Source organism: Dromaius novaehollandiae, chromosome 9, assembly GCF_036370855.1.
Source record: "Dromaius novaehollandiae isolate bDroNov1 chromosome 9, bDroNov1.hap1, whole genome shotgun sequence".
NCBI lineage: Eukaryota > Metazoa > Chordata > Aves > Casuariiformes > Dromaiidae > Dromaius > Dromaius novaehollandiae.
This window is the reverse complement of record NC_088106.1, coordinates 34428271-34448264: the sequence shown is the minus strand read 5'-3', so window position 1 is coordinate 34448264 and position 19994 is coordinate 34428271.

The following is a 19994-nucleotide window of genomic DNA, read 5'->3' as shown; positions in this document are numbered from 1 at the left end:
GGCCTCCGAGTGCCTTTTTTTTCCAGTGTAGGGGCAGCCGAGTGCCTTTTTTTGTGGTGAAGGGGCCTCCGAGTGCATATTTTTCCGTTGCAGGTGTCTCCGAGTGCCTTTCTCTGCGGTGTAGCGGCCTCCGAGTGCCTTTTTTTCCGGTGTACAGGCCTGCAAGTGCCTCTTTTTCCAGTGCAGGAGCCTCCAAGTGCCTCTTTTGGTGGTGCCGGACCCTCTGCGTGCCTTGTTTCACATTGTGGCAGCCCCCGAGTGCCTTTTTTTGAGGTGTAGGGGCCACTGAGTGCCTTTTTCTGGGGTGTAGCAGCCTCCAAGTGCCTGTTTTTCCACTGTAAGGGCAGCTGAGTGCCTTTTTTTGTGCTGCAGGGCCCTCTGAGTGCCTTTCTTTCCGGTGTAGGGGCATCGGAGTGCCTGATTTCGCATTGTAGCAGCCCCCGAGTGCCTTCTTTTGTGGTGTCGGGGACACCGAGTGCCTTTTTTTACGGTGCAGGGGCCTCAGGGTGCATTCTTTTGCAGTGTAGTAGCCTCCAAGTGCCTTTTTTTTGCAATGTAGGGGCTACCGAGTGCCTTTCTTGGTGGTGCAGCGCCCTCCGAGTGCCTTTCTTTCCAGTGTACAGGCCTCCAAGTGCCTCTTTTTCCAGTGCAGGGGCAGCCGAATGCCTCTATTTCCAGTGTACAGGCCTCCAAGTGCCTCTTTTCCCAGTGCAGGAGCCTCCGAGTGCCTTTTTTGGTGGTGCCGGGCCCTCCGAGTGCCTTGTTTCACATTGTAGCAGCCCCCGAGTGCCTTTTTTTGTGCTGTAGAAGCCACTGAGTGCCTTTTTTTCCAGTGTAGGGGCAGCCGAGTGCCTTTGTTTCTGGTGCAGGGGCCTCCGAGTGCCTTTTTTTCCAGTGTAGGGGCAGCCGAGTGCCTTTGTTTCTGGTGCAGGGGCCTCCGAGTGCCTTTTTTTGCATTGTAGCAGCCCCCAAGTGCCTTTTTTTGTGCTGTAGGGGCCTCCGAGTGCCTTTTTTCCCAGTGTAGGGGCAGCTGAGTGCCTTTTTTTGTGGTGTGGCATCCGAGTGCCTTTCTTTTGTGGTGTAGGGGCCTCTGAGTGCATTTTTTTTTGCGGTGCACTGGTCTCCACGTGCCCTGTTTTTCAGTGCACTGGCCTCCGAGTGCCTTTTTTTGCGGTGTGGAGGCCTCCGAGTGGCTTTTTTTGCAGTGCAGGGGCTACTGAGTGCCTTTTTTTGCAGTGTAGTAGCCACCAAGTGCCTTTTTTTTTCAGTGTAGTAGCTTCCAAGTGCCTTTTTTTGTGGTGCAGGGCCCTCCGAGTGCCTTTTCTTGCAGTGTAGGGGCCTCCAAGTGCCTTCTTTTGTGGTGCAGGGGCCTCCAAGTGCCTTTATTTCCAGTGTACAGGCCTCCAAGTGCCTCTTTTTCCAGTGCAGGAGCCTCCGAGTGCCTTTTTTGGTGGTGCAGGGCCCTCCGAGTGCCTTGTTTCGCGTTGTAGCAGCCTCCGAGTGCCTTTCTTTTCGCATTGTAGCAGCCCCCGAGTGCCTTCTTTTGTGGTGTCGGGGCCACCAAGTGCCTTTTTTTGCTGTGCAGGGGCCTCATGGTGCCTTTTTTTGCAGTGTTGTAGCCTCCAAGTGCCTTTTTTTGTAATGTAGGGGCTTCCGAGTGCCTTCTTTTGTGGTGCAGGAGCCTCCGAGTGCCTTCTTTTGTGGTGCAGGAGCCTCCGAGTGCCTTCTTTTGTGGTGCAGGGGCCTCCAAGTGCCTTTTTTTTGCAATGTAGGGGCCTCAGGGTGCATTTTTTTGCAGTGTAGTAGCCTCCAAGTGCCTTTTTTTGCAATGTAGGGGCGTCCGAGTGCCTTTTTTGCTGGTGCCGGGCCCTCCGAGTGCCTTGTTTCACATTGTAGCAGCCCCCGAGTGCCTTTTTTTGTGCTGTAGGAGCCACTGAGTGCCTTTTTTTGTGCTTCAGGGCCCTCCGAGTGCCTTGTTTCACATTGTAGCAGCCCCCAAGTGCCTATTCTTGTGGTTCAGGGCCCTCCGAGTGCCTTTTCTTGTGGTTCAGGGCCCTCCGAGTGCCTTTTCTTGTGGTTCAGGGGCTTCTGAGTGCCTGTTTTTGCATTGTAGCAGCCCTCAAGAGCCTTTTCTTGTGCTGTAGGGGGCTTTTTTTGCATTGTAGCAGCCTCCGAGTGCCTTTTTAGGTGGTGCACTGGCCTCCAAGTGCCTTTTTTTCCAGTGCGGGGGCCTCCGAGTGCCTTTGTTTGTGGTGCAGGGGCCTCCGAGTGCCTTTTCTTGTGGTGCACACGCCTCCGAGTGTCTTTTATTCCAGTGTAGGGGCCTCCGAGTGCCTTTTTTGCATTGTAGCAGCCTCCGAGTGCCTTTTTTGTGGTGCACTGGCCTCCAAGTGCCTTTTTTTCCAGTGCAGGGGCCTCCGAGTGCCTTTCTCTACCGTGTAGCAGCCTCCGAGTGCCTTGGTTTGTGGTGCCGGGCCCTCCGAGTGCCTTTCTTTCCGGTGTAGGGGCATCCGAGTGCCTGTTTTCGCATTGTAGCAGCCCCTGAGAGCCTTCTTTTGTGGTGTTGGGGCCACCGAGTGCCTTTCTTTCCAGTGTACAGGCCTCCAAGTGCCTCTTTTTCCAGTGCAGGGCCCTCCGAGTGCCTTTATTTCCAGTGTACAGGCCTCCAAGTGCCTCTTTTCCCAGTGCAGGAGCCTCCAAGTGCCTTTTTTGGTGGTGCCGGGCCCTCCGAGTGCCTTGTTTCACATTGTAGCAGCCCCCGAGTGCCTTTTTTTGTGCTGTAGGAGCCACTGAGTGCCTTTCCTTCTGGTTCAGGGGCCTCCGAGTGCTGTTATTTTGGGGGGTGTGGTCCTCCATGTACCTTTTTCTTGTGGCGTAGTGGCCCCGAGTGCCTTTTCTTGTGGTTCAGGGCCCTCCAAGTGCCTTTGTTTCTGGTGCAGGGCCCTCCAAGTGCCTTTGTTTCTGGTGCAGGGCCCTCCAAGTGCCTTTTTTTGCATTGTAGCAGCCCCCAAGTGCCTTTTTTTGTGGTGTAGGGGCCTCCGAGTGCCTTTTTTTTCCAGTGTAGGGGCAGCCGAGTGCCTTTTTTTGTGGTGAAGGGGCCTCCGAGTGCATATTTTTCCGTTGCAGGTGCCTCCGAGTGCCTTTCTCTGCGGTGTAGCGGCCTCCGAGTGCCTTTTTTTCCGGTGTACAGGCCTGCAAGTGCCTCTTTTTCCAGTGCAGGAGCCTCCGAGTGCCTTTTTTGGTGGTGCCGGGCCCTCCGCGTGCCTTGTTTCACATTGTAGCAGCCCCTGAGTGCCTTTTTTTGCAGTGTGGGGGCCACTGAGTGCCTTTTTCTGGGGTGTAGCAGCCTCCAAGTGCCTGTTTTTCCACTGTAAGGGCAGCTGAGTGCCTTTTTTTGTGCTGCAGGGCCCTCTGAGTGCCTTTCTTTCCGGTGTAGGGGCACCGGAGTGCCTGTTTTCACATTGTAGCAGCCCCCGAGTGCCTTCTTTTGTGGTGCAGGGCCCTCCGAGTGCCTTTGTTTCTGGTGCAGGGGCCTCTGAGTGCCTTTTTTTGTGCTGTCGAGGCCTCCGAGTGCCTTTCTTTTGTGGTGTAGGGGCCTCTGAGTGCATTTTTTTTTTGCGGTGCACTGGCCTCCAAGTGCCCTGTTTTTCAGTGCACTGGCCTCCGAGTGCCTTTTTTTGCGGTGTGGAGGCCTCTGAGTGCCTTTTCTTGTGGTGCAGGGGCTACTGAGTGCCTTTTTTTGCGGTGCAGGGGCTACTGAGTGCCTTTATTTGCAGTGCAGTAGCCTCCAAGTTCCTTTTTTTGTGGTGTGGAGGCCTGTGAGTGCCTTTTTTTGTGGTGCAGGGCCCTCCGAGTGCCTTGTTTCGCGTTGTAGCAGCCTCCGAGTGCCTTTCTTTTCGCATTGTAGCAGCCCCTGAGTGCCTTTCTTTGTGGTGTCGGGGCCACCAATTTCCCTTTTTTGCGGTGCAGGGGCCTCAGGGTGCATTTTTTTGCAGTGTAGTAGCCTCCAAGTGCCTTTCTTTGCAATGTAGGGGCTTCCGAGTGCCTTTTTTTGTGGTGCAGGGGCCTCCAAGTGCCTTTCTTTCCAGTGTACAGGCCTGCAAGTGCCTCTTTTTCCAGTGCAGAAGCCTCCGAGTGCCTTTTTTTTGTGGTGCAGGGCCCTCCGAGTGCCTTGTTTCGCGTTGTAGCAGCCCCCGAGTGCCATTTTTGTGGTGTCGGGGCCACCAAGTGCCCTTTTTTGCGGTGCAGGGGCCTCTGAGTGCCTTTTCTTGCAGTGCAGGAGCCTCCAAGTGCCTTTTTTTGCAACGTATTGGCTTCCGAGTGCCTTTTTTTTGTGGTGCAGGGGCCTCTGAGTGCCTTTCTTTCCAGTGTACAGGCCTCCAAGTGCCTCTTTCTTCAGTGCATGGGCCTCCGAGTGCCTTTCTTTCCAGTGTAGAGGCCTGCAAGTGCCTCTTTTTCCAGTGCAGGGGCCTCCGAGTGCCTTTTCTTGTGGTGCAGGGCCCTCCAAGTGCCTTTTTTTGCATTGTAGCAGCCCCCAAGTGCCTTTTTTTGTGGTGTAGGGGCAGCCAAGTGCCTTTTTTTGTGGTGAAGGGGCCTCCGAGTGCATATTTTTCCATTGCAGGTGCCTCCGAGTGCCTTTCTCTGCGGTGTAGCGGCCTCCGAGTGCCTTTTTTTCCGGTGTACAGGCCTGCAAGTGCCTCTTTTTCCAGTGCAGGAGCCTCCAAGTGCCTCTTTTGGTGGTGCCGGACCCTCCGCGTGCCTTGTTTCACATTGTGGCAGCCCCCGAGTGCCTTTTTTTGCAGTGTAGGGGCCACTGAGTGCCTTTTTCTGGGGTGTAGCAGCCTCCAAGTGCCTGTTTTTCCACTGTAAGGGCAGCTGAGTGCCTTTTTTTGTGCTGCAGGGCCCTCTGAGTGCCTTTCTTTCCGGTGTAGGGGCATCGGAGTGCCTGTTTTCGCATTGTAGCAGCCCCAGAGTGCCTTCTTTTGTGGTGTCGGGGCCACCAAGTGCCTTTTTTTGCGGTGCAGGGGCCTCCGAGTGCCTTTTTTTGCAGTGTTGTAGCCTCCAAGTGCCTTTTTTTGTAATGTAGGAGCTTCCGAGTGCCTTCTTTTGTGGTGCAGGAGCCTCCGAGTGCCTTCTTTTGTGGTGCAGGAGCCTCCGAGTGCCTTCTTTTGTGGTGCAGGGGCCTCCAAGTGCCTTTTTTTGCAGTGCAGTAGCCTCCAAGTGCCTTTTTTTGCAATGTAGGGGTGTCCGAGTGCCTTTTTTGGTGGTGCAGGGCCCTCCGAGTGCCTTTATTTCCAGTGTACAGGCCTGCAAGTGCCTCTTTTTCCAGTGCAGGGGCCTCCAAGTGCCTTTATTTCCAATGCACAGGCCTCCAAGTGCTTCTTTTTCCAGTGCAGGAGCCTCCGAGTGCCTTTTTTAGGTGGTGCCGGGCCCTCCGAGTGCCTTGTTTCACATTGTAGCAGCCCCCGAGTGCCTTTTTTTGTGCTGTAGGAGCCACTGAGTGCCTTTTTTTGTGCTTCAGGGCCCTCCGAGTGCCTTGTTTCACATTGTAGCAGCCCCCAAGTGCCTTTGCTTGTGCTGTAGGGGCCACCGAGTGCCTTTTCTTGTGGTTCGGGGGCCTCTGAGTGCCTTGTTTCATGTCGTAACAGCCCTCAAGAACCTTTTTTTGTGCTGTAGGGGCCACTGAGTGCCTTTTCTTGTGGTGCACTGGCCTCCGAGTGCCTTTTATTCCAGTGTAGGGGCCTCCGAGTGCCTTTTTTTGCATTGTAGCAGCCTCCGAGTGCCTTTTTAGGTGGTGCACTGGCCTCCAAGTGCCTTTTTTTCCAGTGCACTGGCCTCCGAGTGCCTTTGTTTCTGGTGCGGGGGCCTCCGAGTGCCTTTGTTTCTGGTGCGGGGGCCTCCGAGTGCCTTTGTTTCTGGTGCAGGGGCCACTGAGTGCCTTTTCTTGTGGTGCACAGGCCTCCGAGTGTCTTTTATTCCAGTGCAGGGGCCTCCGAGTGCCTTGTTTTGCATTGTAGCAGCCTCCGAGTGCCTTTTTTGTGGTGCACTGGCCTCCAAGTGCCTTTTTTTCCAGTGCAGGGGCCTCCGAGTGCCTTTCTCTACCGTGTAGCAGCCTCCGAGTGCCTTGGTTTGTGGTGCAGGGGCCTCCGAGTGCCTTTATTTCCGATGTAGGGGCATCCGAGTGCCTGTTTTCGCATTGTAGCAGCCTCCAAGAGCCTTTTTTGTGCTGTCGGGGCCACCGAGTGCCGTTCTTTCCAGTGTACAGGCCTCCTAGTGCTTCTTTTTCCAGTGCAGGAGCCTCTGAGTGCCTTTTTTAGGTGGTGCCGGGCCCTCCGAGTGCCTTGTTTCACATTGTAGCAGCCCCCGAGTGCCTTTTTTGTGCTGTAGGAGCCACTGAGTGCCTTTCCTTCTGGTTCAGGGGCCTCCGAGTGCTGTTATTTTGGGGGGTGTGGTCCTCCATGTACCTTTTTCTTGTGGCGTATGGCCCTGAGTGCCTTTTCTTGTGGTTCACGGGCCTCCGAGTGCCTTATTTTGCATTGTAGCAGTCCCAAGTGCCTTTTTTTGTGCTGTAGGGGCCTCCGAGTGCCTTTTTTTCCAGTGTAGGGGCCTCCGAGTGCCTTTTTTGCATTGTAGCAGCCCCAACTGCCTTTTTTTGTGGTGTAGGGGCCTCCGAGTGCCTTTTTTCCCAGTGTAGGGGCAGCTGAGTGCCTTTTTTTGTGGTGTGGCCCTCCGAGTGCCTTTCTTTTGTGGTGTAGGGGCCTCTGAGTGCATTTTTTTTTGCGGTGCACTGGCCTCCAAGTGCCCTGTTTTTCAGTGCACTGGCCTCCGAGTGCCTTTTTTTGCGGTGTGGAGGCCTCCGAGTGGCTTTTTTTGCAGTGCAGGGGCTACTGAGTGCCTTTTTTTCCAGTGTAGTAGCCTCCAAGTGCCTTTTTCTGCAGTGCAGGAGCCTACGAGTGCTTTTTTTTGTGGTGCAGGGCCCTCCGAGTGCCTTTTCTCGCGTTGTAGCAGCCCCGAGTGCCTTCTTTTGTGGTGCAGAGGCCACCAAGTGCCTTTTTTTGCGGTGCAGGGGCCTCAGGGTGCATTTTTTTGCAGTGTAGTAGCCTCCAAGTGCCTTTTTTTGCAATGTAGGGGCGTCCGCGTGCCTTTTTTGCTGGTGCCGGGCCCTCCGAGTGCCTTGTTTCACATTGTAGCAGCCCCCAAGTGCCTTTTCTTGTGCTGTAGGGGCCCCCGAGTGCCTTTTCTTGTGGTTCAGGGGCCTCTGAGTGCCTTTTCTTGTGGTTCGGGGGCCTCTGAGTGCCTTGTTTCACGTCGTAACAGCCCTCAAGAACCTTTTTTTGTGCTGTAGGGGCCACTGAGTGCCTTTTCTTGTGGTGCACTGGCCTCCGAGTGCCTTTTATTCCAGTGTAGGGGCCTCCGAGTGCCTTTTTTTGCATTGTAGCAGCCTCCGAGTGCCTTTTTAGGTGGTGCACTGGCCTCCAAGTGCCTTTTTTTCCAGTGCACTGGCCTCCGAGTGCCTTTGTTTCTGGTGCGGGGGCCTCCGAGTGCCTTTGTTTCTGGTGCAGGGGCCACTGAGTGCCTTTTCTTGTGGTGCACAGGCCTCCGAGTGTCTTTTATTCCAGTGCAGGGGCCTCCGAGTGCCTTGTTTTGCATTGTAGCAGCCTCCGAGTGCCTTTTTTGTGGTGCACTGGCCTCCAAGTGCCTTTTTTTCCAGTGCAGGGGCCTCCGAGTGCCTTTCTCTACCGTGTAGCAGCCTCCGAGTGCCTTGGTTTGTGGTGCAGGGGCCTCCGAGTGCCTTTATTTCCGATGTAGGGGCATCCGAGTGCCTGTTTTCGCATTGTAGCAGCCTCCAAGAGCCTTTTTTGTGCTGTCGGGGCCACCGAGTGCCTTTCTTTCCAGTGTACAGGCCTCCAAGTGCTTCTTTTTCCAGTGCAGGAGCCTCTGAGTGCCTTTTTTAGGTGGTGCCGGGCCCTCCGAGTGCCTTGTTTCACATTGTAGCAGCCCCCGAGTGCCTTTTTTGTGCTGTAGGAGCCACTGAGTGCCTTTCCTTCTGGTTCAGGGGCCTCCGAGTGCTGTTATTTTGGGGGGTGTGGTCCTCCATGTACCTTTTTCTTGTGGCGTATGGCCCTGAGTGCCTTTTCTTGTGGTTCACGGGCCTCCGAGTGCCTTATTTTGCATTGTAGCAGTCCCAAGTGCCTTTTTTTGTGCTGTAGGGGCCTCCGAGTGCCTTTTTTTCCAGTGTAGGGGCCTCCGAGTGCCTTTTTTGCATTGTAGCAGCCCCAACTGCCTTTTTTTGTGGTGTAGGGGCCTCCGAGTGCCTTTTTTCCCAGTGTAGGGGCAGCTGAGTGCCTTTTTTTGTGGTGTGGCCCTCCGAGTGCCTTTCTTTTGTGGTGTAGGGGCCTCTGAGTGCATTTTTTTCTGCGGTGCACTGGTCTCCACGTGCCCTGTTTTTCAGTGCACTGGCCTCCGAGTGCCTTTTTTTGCTGTGTGGAGGCCTCCGAGTGGCTTTTTTTGCAGTGCAGGGGCTACTGAGTGCCTTTTTTTCCAGTGTAGTAGCCTCCAAGTGCCTTTTTCTGCAGTGCAGGAGCCTACGAGTGCTTTTTTTTGTGGTGCAGGGCCCTCCGAGTGCCTTTTCTCGCGTTGTAGCAGCCCCGAGTGCCTTCTTTTGTGGTGCAGAGGCCACCAAGTGCCTTTTTTTGCGGTGCAGGGGCCTCAGGGTGCATTTTTTTGCAGTGTAGTAGCCTCCAAGTGCCTTTTTTTGCAATGTAGGGGCGTCCGCGTGCCTTTTTTGCTGGTGCCGGGCCCTCCGAGTGCCTTGTTTCACATTGTAGCAGCCCCCAAGTGCCTTTTCTTGTGCTGTAGGGGCCCCCGAGTGCCTTTTCTTGTGGTCCAGGGGCCCCCGAGTGCCTTTTCTTGTGGTTCAGGGGCCTCTGAGTGCCTTGTTTCACATTGTAGCAGCCCCCAAGAGCCTTTTTTTGTGCTGTAGGGGCCACTGAGTGCCTTTTCTTGTGGTGCACACGCCTCCGAGTGCCTTTTATTCCAGTGTAGGGGCCTCCGAGTGCCTTGTTTTGCATTGTAGCAGCCTCCGAGTGCCTTTTTAGGTGGTGCACTGGCCTCCAAGTGCCTTTTTTTCCAGTGCGGGGGCCTCCGAGTGCCTTTGTTTCTGGTGCAGGGGCCTCCGAGTGCCTTTTCTTGTGGTGCAGGGGCCTCCGAGTGTCTTTTATTCCAGTGTAGGGGCCTCCGAGTGCCTTTTTTTGCATTGTAGCAGCCTCCGAGTGCCTTTTTTGTGGTGCACTGGCCTCCAAGTGCCTTTTTTTCCAGTGCAGGGGCCTCCGAGTGCCTTTCTCTACCGTGTAGCAGCATCCGAGTGCCTTGGTTTGTGGTGCAGGGCCCTCCGAGTGCCTTTCTTTCCGGTGTAGGGGCCTCCGAGTGCCTGTTTTCGCATTGTAGCAGCCCCTGAGAGCCTTTTTTTGTGCTGTTGGGGCCACCGAGTGCCTTTATTTCCAGTGTACAGGCCTCCAAGTGCCTCTTTTTCCAGTGCAGGGCCCTCCGAGTGCCTTTATTTCCAGTGTACAGGCCTCCAAGTGCTTCTTTTTCCAGTGCAGGAGCCACTGAGTGCCTTTTTTGGTGGTGCTGGGCCCTCCGAGTGCCTTGTTTCACATTGTAGCAGCCCCCGAGTGCCTTTTTTTGTGCTGTAGGAGCCACTGAGTGCCTTTCCTTCTGGTTCAGGGGCCTCCGAGTGCTGTTATTTTGGGGGGTGTGGTCCTCCATGTACCTTTTTCTTGTGGCGTAGTGGCCCCGAGTGCCTTTTCTTGTGGTTCAGGGGCCTCTGAGTGCCTTCTTTTGTGGTGCAGGGCCCTCCAAGTGCCTTTGTTTCTGGTGCAGGGCCCTCCAAGTGCCTTTTTTTGCATTGTAGCAGCCCCCAAGTGCCTTTTTTTGCATTGTAGCAGCCCCCAAGTGCCTTTTTTTGTGGTGTAGGGGCCTCCGAGTGCCTTTTTTTTCCAGTGTAGGGGCAGCCGAGTGCCTTTTTTTGTGGTGTAGGGGCCTCCGAGTGCATATTTTTCCGTTGCAGGTGCCTCCGAGTGCCTTTCTCTGCGGTGTAGCGGCCTCCGAGTGCCTTTTTTTCCGGTGTACAGGCCTCCAAGTGCCTCTTTTTCCAGTGCAGGAGCCTCCGAGTGCCTTTTTTGGTGGTGCCGGGCCCTCCGCGTGCCTTGTTTCACATTGTAGCAGCCCCTGAGTGCCTTTTTTTGCAGTGTGGGGGCCACTGAGTGCCTTTTTCTGGGGTGTAGCAGCCTCCAAGTGCCTGTTTTTCCACTGTAAGGGCAGCTGAGTGCCTTTTTTAGTGCTGCAGGGCCCTCTGAGTGCCTTTCTTTGCGGTGTAGGGGCATCGGAGTGCCTGTTTTCACATTGTAGCAGCCCCCGAGTGCCTTCTTTTGTGGTGCAGGGCCCTCCGAGTGCCTTTTTTTGCATTGTAGCAGCCCCCAAGTGCCTTTTTTTGTGCTGTAGGGGCCTCCGAGTGCCTTTTTTCCCAGTGTAGGGGCCGCCGAGTGCCTTCTTTTGTGGTGTGGTGCTCCAAGTGCCTTTTTTTTGTGGTGTCGGGGCCACCGAGTGCCTTTTTTTGTGGTGCAGGGGCCTAAGGGTGCATTTTTTTGCAGTGTAGTAGCCTCCAAGTGCCTTTCTTTGCAATGTAGGGGCTTCCGAGTGCCTTTTTTTGTGGTGCAGGGGCCTCAGGGTGCATTTTTTTGCAGTGTAGTAGCCTCCAAGTGCCTTTTTTGCAATGTAGCAGCCACGAGTGCCTTTTTAGGTGGTGCACTGGCTTCCAAGTGCCTTTTTTTACAGTGCAGGGGCCTCTGAGTGCCTTTTTTTGTGCTGTCGAGGCCTCCGAGTGCCTTTCTTTTGTGGTGTCGGGGCCTCTGAGTGCATTTTTTTTTGCGGTGCACTGGCCTCCAAGTGCCCTGTTTTTCAGTGCACTGGCCTCCGAGTGCCTTTTTTTGCGGTGTGGAGGCCTCTGAGTGCCTTTTCTTGTGGTGCAGGGGCTATTGAGTGCCTTTATTTGCAGTGCAGTAGCCTCCAAGTTCCTTTTTTTGCAGTGCAGTAGCCTCCAAGTGCCTTTTTTTGTGGCGAAGGGCCCTCCGAGTGCCTCTTTTTGCAGTGCAGGGGCCTCCAAGCGCCTTTATTTCCGGTGTACAGGCCTGCAAGTGCCTCTTTTTCCAGTGCAGGAGCCTCCGAGTGCTTTTTTTTGTGGTGCAGGGCCCTCCGAGTGCCTTGTTTTGCGTTGTAGCAGCCTCCGAGTGCTTTCTTTTCGCATTGTAACAGCCCCCGAGTGCCTTCTTTTGTGGTGTCGGGGCCACCAAGTGCCCTTTTTTGCGGTGCAGGGGCCTCAGGGTGCATTTTTTTGCAGTGTAGTAGCCTCCAAGTGCCTTTTTTTGCAATGTAGGGGCTTCCGAGTGCCTTTTTTTTGTGGTGCAGGGGCCTCTGAGTGCCTTTATTTCTAGTGTACAGGCCTGCAAGTGCCTCTTCTTCCAGTGCAGGAGCCTCCGAGTGCCTTTTTAGGTGGTGCAGGCCCTCTGAGTGACTTTTTTGCAATGAAGGGGCCTCTGAGTGCCTTTATTTCCAGTGTACAGGCCTGCAAGTGCCTCTTTTTCCAGTGCAGGAGCCTCCGAGTGCCTTTCTTTCCAGTGTACAGGCCTGCAAGTGCCTCTTTTTCCAGTGCAGGAGCCTCCGAGTGCCTTTATTTCCAGTGTACAGGCTTGCAAGTGCCTCTTTTTCCAGTGCAGGAGCCTCCGAGTGCCTTTTTTAGGTGGTGCCGGACCCTCCGAGTGCCTTGTTTCACATTGTAGCAGCCCCCGAGTGCCTTTTTTTGTGCTGTAGGAGCCACTGAGTGCCTTTTTTTGTGCTTCAGGGCCCTCCGAGTGCCTTGTTTCACATTGTAGCAGCCCCCAAGTGCCTTTTCTTGTGCTGTAGGGGTCCCCGAGTGCCTTTTTATTGTGGTTCAGGGGCCCCCGAGTGCCTTTTCTTGTGGTTCAGGGGCCTCTGAGTGCCTTGTTTCACATTGTAGCAGCCCTCAAGAGCCTTTTTTTGTGCTGTAGGGGCCACTGAGTGCCTTTTCTTGTGGTGCACTGGCCTCCGAGTGCCTTTTATTCCAGTGTAGGGGCCTCCGAGTGCCTTTTTTTGCATTGTAGCAGCCTCCGAGTGCCTTTTTAGGTGGTGCACTGGCCTACAAGTGCCTTTTTTTCCAGTGCGGGGGCCTCCGAGTGCCTTTGTTTCTGGTGCAGAGGCCTCTGAGTGCCTTTTCTTGTGGTGCACAGGCCTCCGAGTGTCTTTTATTCCAGTGTAGGGGCCTCCGAGTGCCTTTTTTTGCATTGTAGCAGCCTCCGAGTGCCTTTTTTGTGGTGCACTGGCCTCCAAGTGCCTTTTTTTCCAGTGCAGGGGCCTCCGAGTGCCTTTCTCTACCGTGTAGCAGCATCCGAGTGCCTTGGTTTGTGGTGCAGGGGCCTCCAAGTGCCTTTCTTTCCGGTGTAGGGGCATCCGAGTGCCTGTTTTCGCATTGTAGCAGCCTCCAAGAGCCTTTTTTTGTGCTGTCGGGGCCACCGAGTGCCTTTCTTTCCAGTGTACAGGCCTCCAAGTGCCTCTTTTTCCAGTGCAGGGGCCTCCAAGTGCCTTTATTTCCAGTGTACAGGCCTCCTAGTGCCTCTTTTCCCAGTGCAGGGGCCTCCGAGTGCCTTTTTTGGTGGTGCCGGGCCCTCCGAGTGCCTTGTTTCACATTGTAGCAGCCCCCGAGTGCCTTTTTTTGTGCTGTAGGAGCCACTGAGTGCCTTTCCTTCTGGTTCAGGGGCCTCCGAGTGCTGTTATTTTGGGGTGTGTGGTCCTCCATGTACCTTTTTCTTGCGGTGTAGTGGCCCCAAGTGCCTTTTCTTGTGGTTCACGGGCCTCCGAGTGCCTTTTTTTTCCAGTGTAGGGGCAGCCGAGTGCCTTTTTTTGTGGTGAAGGGGCCTCCGAGTGCATATTTTTCCGTTGCAGGTGCCTCCGAGTGCCTTTCTCTGCGGTGTAGCGGCCTCCGAGTGCCTTTTTTTCCGGTGTACAGGCCTGCAAGTGCCTCTTTTTCCAGTGCAGGAGCCTCCGAGTGCCTTTTTTGGTGGTGCCGGGCCCTCCGCGTGCCTTGTTTCACATTGTGGCAGCCCCCGAGTGCCTTTTTTTGCAGTGTGGGGGCCACTGAGTGCCTTTTTCTGGGGTATAGAGTCCTCCAAGTGCCTGTTTTTCCACTGTAAGGGCAGCTGAGTGCCTTTTTTTGTGCTGCAGGGCCCTCTGAGTGCCTTTCTTTCCAGTGTAGGGGCACCGGAGTGCCTGCTTTCACATTGTAGCAGCCTCCGAGTGCCTTTTTCTGTGGTGTCGGGGCCACCGAGTGCCTTTTTTTGCGGTGCAGGGGCCTCAGGGTGCATTTTTTTGCAGTGTAGTAGCCTCCAAGTGCCTTTCTTTGCAATGTAGGGGCTTCCGAGTGCCTTTTTTTGCGGTGCAGGGGCCTCAGGGTGTATTTTTTTGCAGTGTAGTAGCCTCCAAGTGCCTTTTTTTGCAATGTAGCAGCCACGAGTGCCTTTTTAGGTGGTGCACTGGCTTCCAAGTGCCTTTTTTTACAGTGCAGGGGCCTCTGAGTGCCTTTGTTTCTGGTGCAGGGGCCTCTGAGTGCCTTTGTTTCTGGTGCAGGGGCAGCTGAGTGCCTTTCTTTTGTGGTGTAGGGGCCTCTGAGTGCATTTTTTTTTGCGGTGCACTGGCCTCCAAGTGCCCTGTCTTTCAGTGCACTGGCCTCTGAGTGCCTTTTCTTGCGGTGCAGGGGCTACTGAGTGCCTTTTTTTGTGGTGCAGGGGCTACTGAGTGCCTTTATTTGCAGTGCAGTAGCCTCCAAGTTCCTTTTTTTGCAGTGCAGTAGCCTCCAAGTGCCTTTTTCTGCGGTGAAGGGCCCTCCAAGTGCCTTTTCTTGCAGCGTAGGGGCCTCCAAGTGCCTTTGTTTGTGGTGCAGGGGCCTCCAAGTGCCTTTATTTCCGGTGTACAGGCCTGCAAGTGCCTCTTTTTCCAGTGCAGGAGCCTCCGAGTGCTTTTTTTTGTGGTGCAGGGCCCTCCGAGTGCCTTTTTTCACATTGTAGCAGCCCCCGAGTGCCATTTTTGTGGTGTCGGGGCCACCAAGTGCCCTTTTTTGCGGTGCAGGGGCCTCAGGGTGCATTTTTTTGCAGTGTAGTAGCCTCCAAGTGCCTTTTTTTGCAATGTAGGGGCTACCGAGTGCCTTTCTTGGTGGTGCAGGGCCCTCCGAGTGCCTTTATTTCCAGTGTAGGGGCAGCTGAGTGCCTTTCTTTGTGGTGTGGCATCCGAGTGCCTTTCTTTTGTGGTGTAGGGGCCTCCGAGTGCCTTTTTTTGCAGTGTAGTAGCCACCAAGTGCCCTGTTTTTCAGTGTAGTAGCCTCCAAGTGCATTTTTTTTTGCGGTGCACTGGCCTCCAAGTGCCCTGTTTTTCAGTGCACTGGCCTCCGAGTGGCTTTTTTTGCAGTGCAGGGGCTACTGAGTGCCTTTTTTTGCAGTGTAGTAGCCTCCAAGTGCCTTTTTTTGCGGCGGAGGGCCCTCCGAGTGCCTTTTTTTGCAGTGTAGGCGCCTCCAAGTGCCTTCTTTTGTGGTGCAGGGGCCTCCAAGTGCCTTTATTTCCGGTGTACAGGCCTGCAAGTGCCTCTTTTTCCAGTGCAGGAGCCTCCGAGTACTTTATTTTGTGTTGCAGGGCCCTCCGAGTGCCTTTTTTCGCGTTGTAGCAGCCTCCGAGTGCCTTTCTTTTCGCATTGTAGCAGCCCCCGAGTGCCTTCCTTTGTGGTGTAGGGGCCACCAAGTGCCTTCTTTTGTGGTGCAGGAGCCTCCAAGTGCCTTCTTTTGTGGTGCAGGAGCCTCCGAGTGCCTTCTTTTGTGGTGCAGGGGCCTCCAAGTGCCTTTTTTTGCAGTGTAGTAGCCTCCAAGTGCCTTTTTTTGCAATGTAGGGGCGTCCGAGTGCCTTTTTTGGTGGTGCATGGCCCTCCGTGTGCCTTGTTTCACATTGTAGCAGCGCCCGAGTGCCTTTTTTTGTGCTGTAGGAGCCACTGAGTGCCTTTTTTTGTGCTTCAGGGCCCTCCAAGTGCCTTGTTTCACATTGTAGCAGCCCCCGAGTGCCTTTGCTTGTGCTGTAGGGGCCACTGAGTGCCTTTTTTTCAGTTCAGGGGCCTCCAAGTGCCTTTTCTTGTGGTTCAGGGGCCTCTGAGTGCCTTGTTTCACATTGTAGCAGCCCTCAAGAGCCTTTTTTTGTGCTGTAGGGGCCACTGAGTGCCTTTTCTTGTGGTGCACACGCCTCCGAGTGTCTTTTATTCCAGTGTAGGGGCCTCCGAGTGCCTTTTTTTGCATTGTAGCAGCCTCCGAGTGCCTTTTTTGTGGTGCACTGGCCTCCAAGTGCCTTTTTTTCCAGTGCAGGGGCCTCCGAGTGCCTTTCTCTACCGTGTAGCAGCCTCCGAGTGCCTTGGTTTGTGGTGCCGGGCCCTCCGAGTGCCTTTCTTTCTGGTGTAGGGGCATCCGAGTGCCTGTTTTCGCATTGTAGCAGCCTCCAAGAGCCTTTTTTTGTGCTGTTGGGGCCACCGAGTGCCTTTCTTTCCAGTGTACAGGCCTCCAAGTGCCTCTTTTTCCAGTGCAGGGCCCTCCGAGTGCCTTTATTTCCAGTGTACAGGCCTCCAAGTGCCTCTTTTCCCAGTGCAGGAGCCTCCGAGTGCCTTTTTTGGTGGTGCAGGGCCCTCCGAGTGCCTTGTTTCACATTGTAGCAGCCCCCGAGTGCCTTTTTTTGTGCTGTAGGAGCCACTGAGTGCCTTTCCTTCTGGTTCAGGGGCCTCCGAGTGCTGTTATTTTGGGGGGTGTGGTCCTCCATGTACCTTTTTCTTGTGGCGTATGGCCCTGAGTGCCTTTTCTTGTGGTTCACGGGCCTCCGAGTGCCTTATTTTGCATTGTAGCAGTCCCAAGTGCCTTTTTTTGTGCTGTAGGGGCCTCCGAGTGCCTTTTTTTCCAGTGTAGGGGCCTCCGAGTGCCTTTTTTGCATTGTAGCAGCCCCAACTGCCTTTTATTGTGGTGTAGGGGCCTCCGAGTGCCTTTTTTCCCAGTGTAGGGGCAGCTGAGTGCCTTTTTTTGTGGTGTGGCCCTCCGAGTGCCTTTCTTTTGTGGTGTAGGGGCCTCTGAGTGCATTTTTTTTTGCGGTGCACTGGTCTCCACGTGCCCTGTTTTTCAGTGCACTGGCCTCCGAGTGCCTTTTTTTGCGGTGTGGAGGCCTCCGAGTGGCTTTTTTTGCAGTGCAGGGGCTACTGAGTGCCTTTTTTTCCAGTGTAGTAGCCTCCAAGTGCCTTTTTCTGCAGTGCAGGAGCCTACGAGTGCTTTTTTTTGTGGTGCAGGGCCCTCCGAGTGCCTTTTCTCGCGTTGTAGCAGCCCCTGAGTGCCTTCTTTTGTGGTGCAGAGGCCACCAAGTGCCTTTTTTTGCGGTGTAGTAGCCTCCAAGTGCCTTTTTTTGCAGTGTAGTAGCCTCCAAGTGCCTTTTTTTGCAATGTAGGGGCGTCCGCGTGCCTTTTTTGCTGGTGCCGGGCCCTCCGAGTGCCTTGTTTCACATTGTAGCAGCCCCCAAGTGCCTTTTCTTGTGCTGTAGGGGCCCCCGAGTGCCTTTTCTTGTGGTCCAGGGGCCCCCGAGTGCCTTTTCTTGTGGTCCAGGGGCCTCTGAGTGCCTTGTTTCACATTGTAGCAGCCCCCAAGAGCCTTTTTTTGTGCTGTAGGGGCCACTGAGTGCCTTTTCTTGTGGTGCACACGCCTCCGAGTGCCTTTTATTCCAGTGTAGGGGCCTCCGAGTGCCTTTTTTTGCATTGTAGCAGCCTCCAAGTGCCTTTTTAGGTGGTGCACTGGCCTCCAAGTGCCTTTTTTTCCAGTGCGGGGGCCTCCGAGTGCCTTTGTTTCTGGTGCAGGGGCCTCCGAGTGCCTTTTCTTGTGGTGCACACGCCTCCGAGTGTCTTTTATTCCAGTGTAGGGGCCTCCGAGTGCCTTTTTTTGCATTGTAGCAGCCTCCGAGTGCCTTTTTTGTGGTGCACTGGCCTCCAAGTGCCTTTTTTTCCAGTGCAGGGGCCTCCGAGTGCCTTTCTCTACCGTGTAGCAGCATCCGAGTGCCTTGGTTTGTGGTGCAGGGCCCTCCGAGTGCCTTTCTTTCTGGTGTAGGGGCATCCGAGTGCCTGTTTTCGCATTGTAGCAGCCCCTGAGAGCCTTCTTTTGTGGTGTTGGGGCCACCGAGTGCCTTTATTTCCAGTGTAGGGGCAGCCGAGTGCCTTTTTTTGTGGTGTAGGGGCCTCCGAGTGCATATTTTTCCGTTGCAGGTGCCTCCGAGTGCCTTTCTCTGCGGTGTAGCGGCCTCCGAGTGCCTTTTTTTCCGGTGTACAGGCCTGCAAGTGCCTTTTTTTCCAGTGCAAGAGCCTCCGAGTGCCTTTTTTGGTGGTGCCGGGCCCTCCGCGTGCCTTGTTTCACATTGTAGCAGCCCCCGAGTGCCTTTTTTTGAGGTGTAGGGGCCACTGAGTGCCTTTTTCTGGGGTGTAGCAGCCTCCAAGTGCCTGTTTTTCCACTGTAAGTGCAGCTGAGTGCCTTTTTTTGTGCTGCAGGGCCCTCTGAGTGCCTTTCTTTCCGGAGTAGGGGCACCGGAGTGCCTGTTTTCACATTGTAGCAGCCCCCGAGTGCCTTTGCTTCTGGTGCAGGGCCCTCCAAGTGCCTTTGTTTCTGGTGCAGGGCCCTCCGAGTGCCTTGTTTCACATTGTAGCAGCCCCCGAGTGCCTTTTTTTGTGCTGTAGGAGCCACTGAGTGCCTTTCTGGTTCAGGGGCCTCCGAGTGCTGTTATTTTGGGGGGTGTGGTCCTCCATGTACCTTTTTCTTGCGGTCTAGTGGCCCCGAGTGCCTTTTCTTGTGGTTCAGGGGCCTCCGAGTGCCTTCTTTTGTGGTGCAGGGCCCTCCAAGTGCCTTTGTTTCTGGTGCAGGGCCCTCCAAGTGCCTTTTTTTGTGGTGTAGGGGCCTCCGAGTGCCTTTTTTTTCCAGTGTAGGGGCAGCCGAGTGCCTTTTTTTGTGGTGAAGGGGCCTCCGAGTGCATATTTTTCCGTTGCAGGTGTCTCCGAGTGCCTTTCTCTGCGGTGTAGCGGCCTCCGAGTGCCTTTTTTTCCGGTGTACAGGCCTGCAAGTGCCTCTTTTTCCAGTGCAGGAGCCTCCAAGTGCCTCTTTTGGTGGTGCCGGACCCTCCGCGTGCCTTGTTTCACATTGTGGCAGCCCCCGAGTGCCTTTTTTTGAGGTGTAGGGGCCACTGAGTGCCTTTTTCTGGGGTGTAGCAGCCTCCAAGTGCCTGTTTTTCCACTGTAAGGGCAGCTGAGTGCCTTTTTTTGTGCTGCAGGGCCCTCTGAGTGCCTTTCTTTCCGGTGTAGGGGCATCGGAGTGCCTGATTTCGCATTGTAGCAGCCCCCGAGTGCCTTCTTTTGTGGTGTCGGGGACACCGAGTGCCTTTTTTTACGGTGCAGGGGCCTCAGGGTGCATTCTTTTGCAGTGTAGTAGCCTCCAAGTGCCTTTTTTTTGCAATGTAGGGGCTACCGAGTGCCTTTCTTGGTGGTGCAGCGCCCTCCGAGTGCCTTTCTTTCCAGTGTACAGGCCTCCAAGTGCCTCTTTTTCCAGTGCAGGGGCAGCCGAATGCCTCTATTTCCAGTGTACAGGCCTCCAAGTGCCTCTTTTCCCAGTGCAGGAGCCTCCGAGTGCCTTTTTTGGTGGTGCCGGGCCCTCCGAGTGCCTTGTTTCACATTGTAGCAGCCCCCGAGTGCCTTTTTTTGTGCTGTAGGAGCCACTGAGTGCCTTTTTTTCCAGTGTAGGGGCAGCCGAGTGCCTTTGTTTCTGGTGCAGGGGCCTCCGAGTGCCTTTTTTTCCAGTGTAGGGGCAGCCGAGTGCCTTTGTTTCTGGTGCAGGGGCCTCCGAGTGCCTTTTTTTGCATTGTAGCAGCCCCCAAGTGCCTTTTTTTGTGCTGTAGGGGCCTCCGAGTGCCTTTTTTCCCAGTGTAGGGGCAGCTGAGTGCCTTGTTTTGTGGTGTGGCATCCGAGTGCCTTTCTTTTGTGGTGTAGGGGCCTCTGAGTGCATTTTTTTTTGCGGTGCACTGGTCTCCACGTGCCCTGTTTTTCAGTGCACTGGCCTCCGAGTGCCTTTTTTTGCGGTGTGGAGGCCTCCGAGTGGCTTTTTTTGCAGTGCAGGGGCCACTGAGTGCCTTTTTTTGCAGTGTAGTAGCCACCAAGTGCCTTTTTTTTTCAGTGTAGTAGCCTCCAAGTGCCTTTTTTCTGCGGCAGAGGGCCCTCCGAGTGCCTTTTCTTGCAGTGTAGGGGCCTCCAAGTGCCTTCTTTTGTGGTGCAGGGGCCTCCAAGTGCCTTTATTTCCAGTGTACAGGCCTCCAAGTGCCTCTTTTTCCAGTGCAGGAGCCTCCGAGTGCCTTTTTTGGTGGTGCAGGGCCCTCCGAGTGCCTTGTTTCGCGTTGTAGCAGCCTCCGAGTGCCTTTCTTTTCGCATTGTAGCAGCCCCCGAGTGCCTTCTTTTGTGGTGTCGGGGCCACCAAGTGCCTTTTTTTGCTGTGCAGGGGCCTCATGGTGCCTTTTTTTGCAGTGTAGTAGCCTCCAAGTGCCTTTTTTTGTAATGTAGGGGCTTCCGAGTGCCTTCTTTTGTGGTGCAGGAGCCTCCGAGTGCCTTCTTTTGTGGTGCAGGAGCCTCCGAGTGCCTTCTTTTGTGGTGCAGGGGCCTCCAAGTGCCTTTTTTTTGCAATGTAGGGGCCTCAGGGTGCATTTTTTTGCAGTGTAGTAGCCTCCAAGTGCCTTTTTTTGCAATGTAGGGGCGTCCGAGTGCCTTTTTTGCTGGTGCCGGGCCCTCCGAGTGCCTTGTTTCACATTGTAGCAGCCCCCGAGTGCCTTTTTTTGTGCTGTAG